Here is a 6,804-nt window from a genome sequence, read left to right as displayed (position 1 = left end):
AACCTGAAGAGATGAATCCAGTTTTCCAATTATGAAAGTCCTATTTCTCTGTAACAACATTCCAGAAGCTTTTAAATATGTTACATACATTGCATATCTACCAGTGGATACGATATTATAGAGCTTGTGTTTCTAATCAGAAGTTTGCAGCTGACTAGGAAGCTATTGAACTAAGGGTTCCTATTGGGAAAGTTAAAGTCGTTCCTTCGAATATTTTACGGTCGCCATCATGATTTGGTTGCACTTTAAGGAGATCACGGATACCTTCAACTTGTCGTAGCCACAATCCTGTCATATTGTTCTCGATTGTGACATCGTTGAAGCGACTAATCGCTCAACTTTTATATGATATGGACCACATATTACTACTGTAGCTAGTGAAAAAGGAACTTCGGATGAATGCATGGCTCAGAAATGGTATACTTGATATCGTCATTTATTCATAGTATTCATTTTTGAATAAATCGCAATCAGAGAAATTTCGTACAAACAATACAAATATTTCGGACCTAATTACTATTTAAAAAAACAACGGCAGACATTATCTGTAAACCAAGCTCTGTTCTTTACCTGTTAATAAATTACATGAAATCCATTGTTCCACTACTACTAAACTGTTCAAATAAGTCCTATGAAAATAGTGAAATTAATTACTTTTGGAGTGTCAAAAATTCGTTGGAACTACCCTATATACCACTTTGCCTCATAATCTCATTAAGGAAAAATTCACACACCTAATTAAATGGGCATTTAAAAAGTCAGAATGCAAATAGATATGTTCAAACTCTTTTAGGTCATCTTTTTTTGTAATAACAAACAAAAGAATTATGTCAATTAGACCTTTGATACGATAACTGCACTTGAATTTTTACTAGATATCATTTTTGTTCGCTATGGAGATTCCGTACATTGTCAGGTTATCGGAATTCCAATGGGGACTAACTGTGCACCACTTATTGAGGACCTGTTTCTGTATTGATACGAGTTACAATTTATGACTATAAAATCAGCAAGGACCCATCGAAACGACATCTGATACAAAAATTAATAACACTTTTAGATATTTGGATGATATATTGGCTCTCAAAAATGACGACATCAGCATGTACACTTAAGAGATTTATCCTGCTGAACTGGCTTCAAATATAGCTAATACTAACAATGAACGCTGCCCTTTCCTGGATCTTGAGATCTATATCTTTAACGGGAAGCTCAATATCAAAATTTACGATAAAAGAGATAATTTTTCATTTCCTATTGTTAATTATCCATTTTTAGATGGTGCCGTTCCCTTGTCACCATCTTATGGTGTTTATATATCTCAACTTGTTCAGTTCGCTCGTGTATTTAATAACGTATTTGATTTTAACGAAAGAAATCTCTGTATTACTGAAAAATTATTACACCAGGTTTTCGATATCACAAACTTGTCAAAACATTTACAAAATTTTATCATCGGTACAAGGACATCATTGGTAAATATAAATCAACGTACAGACATCTTATACGTTCAGGTATTTCACATCCAATCTTTTAAAGTAATATTCTATACAAAGCACAAAAATGTCGTTATTCACCTCAAAAGCTAACCAAACCTTTAAACAGACTTATTCAGAAGGGATATAGTTACGATACTGTTGTCAGGTCATTAAAGATGGCATTTTTTGGAATTTATATTGATTCACTAATAGGGTCTTTGCATCGGAAATAAACACATTTATTCTAAAACCAGTTGTTGGCACGATACGGGTTATGTTCGTCTCGTATATTTTATGATGGTATGATACTAAACCCCTAACGGAAGGGATTGTGCTTGATTTTCATATGATGAAGACATAATCTTTCAATCAGTTTAATTGAGGTCTGGAGCTGGCATGTCAGTAACTGCTAGTAGTCCTTTGTCAATTTATGTATCAATGTCATTTTGCTTAGTTTCTTCTGTTACATATTCTAACATCGGACACGGCGGACTTCTTTTAAACTGAGTTTTACTGTGCGTATTGCTGTGTGTTTGTTTATTCTATATTGTTCAATCCCGCCGCATTTTTGCGCCTTTCCCAAGTGAGGAACCTCTGGCCTTTGTTAGTCCTGTATGTTTTTTTTTAAATTTTGGTTCATTTATATGTTTCGGTGTTTAACGTCCATTTTCGCTGAACTAGTACACGTTTCTGTTTAGGGGACAGCTGAAGCCTGCCTCCGGGTGCGGGATTTTCTCGCTGTGTTGAAGACCCCCATTGGTGGCCTTGGACTATTTTCTGCTCTTTGGTCGGGTTGTTGTCTCTTTGACACATTCCCCGTTTCCATTCTCAATTTTATTGATTTTTTTGTTCAAACACCACCGAATGATTTTACTAAATTGGTCTTCAAATGATGGAAGATTTCATTATCTTTATATAATGTAATTGAATTTTCTTTGTGATAAACATATGTCATGATGTCTCAGGTAAAATTATTTGATTCCCGCCAAATTGCAATATCAGTAAAAAGGTTAAAAGTTTGTCATATCAAAGGATATAGCACAGACGGAGCAACATATTTCAGAAAAGATAACAAAAAAGTAAGTTTTTTCTAATTACCAACAAAGAACTCTAACTTAATTGATGCATAATGCATAATGTCTTCACATAATGCCTTCACATAATGCATTCACATAATGCCTTCACAAAGTCTCAGGTGATGCGAGAGTCGTCACTATGTCTGTCTCCTTTTTACATGTAAACATACTCGTAATGTAATGGAACATATGGATCGAGGTAAAGCGTCATCATTAATGTACATATGGTATACTTATAATAACAATAAACTATTTTCATCTTAGTAGGATCTTACGAAAAGATAGCATGTATAGAAATAAGGAGATGTTGCAAAAAATGAAAGCAACACGTTAAATAATTTCATGCGTCCGAAGCGCTTTTCTGGATTTACCTTCATCAGGAACGCTCAAAGCCGAATATTTGAAAGCCGAGAATGTATAAGAACCAAAACAGTTGAAGAGCTATATAACAAAAAATATGATTGCCAATAAGACAATTATCCACGAGAGTTCAAATGAAGTGGATGTAAGCAATCATAAGTCAATGTACAACCTTCACCAATGAGCAAAACCCATACCATGTACATAACATGTTTACTCCACTTGGTAAATTCTGGCGTTTTTAATTTTATTTTGAATACATTAACTATTTTAATTGCAGAAACGACTGCAAAATTCAGGTAACTTTGTTAACTGAGTATTCATCATCCGATGTCTTTCGTTCGTTCTTGTAATATTTTCCTTCATATTCAAATATTTAATGAGCAAGCTCTGTTCTAATTCACTTAGCTTTAATGTGAAGATTGTTGTATATCGAGAATATTAGACCGACATTTTTAGAACAGACCCGAGTCGTAACAATAAAAGAAGGAATGTGAAGGTGATGTATTTTAAAATTCATGTTACAAATCGAACTTTGATTGCTGTTCTTCAACTTAATATCACTGTGAAGCTTTAACTTACTTAGCAAATTGATTGGATTTATAAATCTTTGCACTGTAAACAATGTTGTATGGAAGTAAATCTTACAATGCTGACAAACAGAGAACATTTAGTAAAAACTTCATATCTTTAAATATTTAACCACTTGTAAAGAAACGCAATTTACTTAAATGTAATAAGACACTAGGGAAAATAATTACATTATTAATGAAATTATATTCCATCAAATAAAATGTGTCTGTGCAGGTCTTTCATTAACCAATACACATCTCTCCACTTTTCTCTTCAACCAATGGCAATTCTTCGACCACATTAAAGTCTGAAATCTAGTCTCTTTATAATGTATTAACGTAGTTTTAGGTGTATTGCTGATTTCATTCTATTCATTATGTAACCTGCTCAAAACAGAGATAACATTGCATGCTAATCTTACATTTACACATAAATCTGCATACTTCTTTTAAATGCTACACTGCATGTCAACAAACAAATACCGATGAAGTTTAGAAGATAAACGCCACCCCTTAATACTCTTAACTTTTTTATCTTTCTTTTGAAGAAATGCACCCGCTTACCTTTTGTTAAACATCCGTTGTAATATCTAATAAAAACAGAGATACAGCGAGGGATATCTAAATGAGATACGACACAGAAAAATAAAACGCATCTTATAATCAACTATGGTATGCCACAAAAGACGTGTATCTACGCAATGTGTGAAGCTCGCATTTGCCATGAATGAAATTCAAAATAAAAATATCGAAATAGAGAAAATTAGAAAAAAATAATCATCAAGCTTTAACTGTAAGAATTGAAACGGGATATCACATCCTAAATTTTACGGTGATGTTGTTTATAGAGCACATTAACTTGGATATAATCCATGTAAAATCATTGTTCCTTTGAATAAACTCATTCTTAAAGTTATCTATTTAACACCGTAGTAAAATATATTGATCATGTTGATAAATATTTTATCGGTACTCACATTGATTTTTTTAAAATTAAAAACATTACTTAAAAAACGGAACGAATGGAAAACAACTGTCATATTCCTGACTTGGTACAGACATTTTTCGACGAAAATGGTGGGTTAAACCTGATTTTATAGCTAGTTAATCCTCCCACTTGTATGACAGTTGTTTAAAGTTCTGCATCACATAGTTCTATATGTTGACTTAAATCATTAACTCTTTTGAAAATAAAAAAAACCTTGTACAATCCCCCAAAAAATGTTTCAAACACCCGAGGTCTCTTGTTTATTTTTTATTTTTTTACTTAAGATGTAACTAGCACATCTTTGAGATTTTTGAGTCTGCGATAATCAATAACAGGAGATGATAGCAAAATTTCTTTTAAGGAAGCGTCATTTCCAATAAGACACCAGTTCGAGCGGACAGTAGATGAAATGTCAGATGTTTTGATCTGTTAAACATAAAGTACAATAATATAAGCTGCAAAAATATATTTAAAGTAATGTACGATAAGCTGCAAAAATTTCTAACCGGCATCAGATTTCACCTGGATGGCTGCACGCACGCGACTGGTGAAGCTAATATGTATAGAGAAATATTGCGTGAATATATCAAATATAATAGCTACTGTGATAAAGGTACAGTCTTAGGCATTTATATATACATATATATGTCAAAAAGCCTACAGTTGTGATATTCCAAATCAAAACACAAAAGGGGGAAAACATTATTTAGTATCTGTTTATAACAATATGAGTATGATTTGTGTCATTTAGGATGCCTCTTGGAACCATCTAGACATTCATGTGAAGATCATAAAACAGTCAATCCTTGTTTGAAAAGTAAATAGGTTGAAACTTAGTTTATATGGTTGTTAACATCCATAGATCTTTATAAACTCTTCTACGTACTAAACTTAGAAAATGCAAAAGTAAAAGTAAACAAAAAAAAAATAAAGAAATATATGACTTAATTAGTGTAGAAATATCAAAATCCATTGTGTCTGACGACTGAAATTTGTACACCGACCGTCCAAACTAAACACAATCAGTTGTTGTAAATTGTAGCATTTTATATTCAAAAACGTCCATCTATAATTTCCTTTCTACACGCATTTTTGAAACCTAGTTCTTCAATTACACATGTAAAATGATAATTGATTCCATTAAAATCTTGGTATCTAACACAAAAAATTATACAGGTATGCTCGGTTTGAAGTCTAAAAACATTTTCTTTTGTCTGTGAGAATGGAAATGTTTTTTATGTAATATTTTGTGTTTTCCTTGTGAAATCCAGGAGAGAGGTTTGACAGATACATGAAGTAGTAACAAAATAAGTATATGTGCTTTGATTGCCAATGACACAAATGTCCACCAAAGATCAGGTTACTGTGCTATTCAAGAAAGAAGGAAACCTAAATTTCATTGATATGTCAAAGAAGCCTTTATTACTGAAATGTTATTTAGGTTAATGCAATATCTGTAATCATGCATCTGGAGGAAACGATTTTAAAATATTGTTTTGTATTTAGTTTTTTGCTGTGAATTGTAAACAATGGGAAACTGCCTCAGAAAACTTAGAAGCTCAGACCCAAAAGACAAACATGGTTAGTATATCAACTATTAGTGCCTTTAATTTTTTTGTTCCGATTAAGTCAAAAAGTACTAACGAAAATATTTACCTTATTCCAAGGTAAATTGAAAAAGGGGAATCCATAAAACTGGCAAAATCAAACAAAGACTTTACCAACCAAGGGAACGAATGGAAAACGACTTTCATAAGTCTGACTTGGTACAGGAATTTTCCGAAAAAAATGGTGGGTTAAATCCGGTTTTATAGCTAGCTATAGTAATACGCTGCGTTGATAAAAAAAAAACTATTACATGTTTGCTTGCTAAGAGAATTCTGAAAGTATAGTCCAGTTTTATTCGTTAGATCAGGATAAGAACTAAAAATTGTTAACAGCATCTTGTTTCCTTTTGCCTGTTTCTCATTTTAAAATTCCATGCAAATCAAATATGAGTTATGATGATAGTATGCCGATGTCCATTCAAGTAAGATGTTGAACGTTAGGTGACAATTAAGTTTTAAAAACAGAAATGAACAGAACTTCTGTTTTGATTTGCCAATGCATTTTATAACGTGTTCTAACGATTGCAAAACAAAATTAAAAAAATTGTTTGATAGACGACACTATAAACGTTTGGTAGATGCAGACTTCTGACTTTCTGATTGATATCTTCTTTCACAACACCTGAAATTCAAATATCATTTAGAAGTTAACAATTATCCTGTGCGTGCATTATTTACCCAGCTATTATTTCGAGAGTAGACAGGATGTGACTTAATTAAACA

Source organism: Mytilus californianus, unplaced genomic scaffold (assembly GCF_021869535.1).
Source record: "Mytilus californianus isolate M0D057914Y unplaced genomic scaffold, xbMytCali1.0.p SCAF_11, whole genome shotgun sequence".
Taxonomy (NCBI): Eukaryota; Metazoa; Mollusca; class Bivalvia; order Mytilida; family Mytilidae; genus Mytilus; species Mytilus californianus.
Note: the sequence above shows the minus strand (reverse complement) of the source record.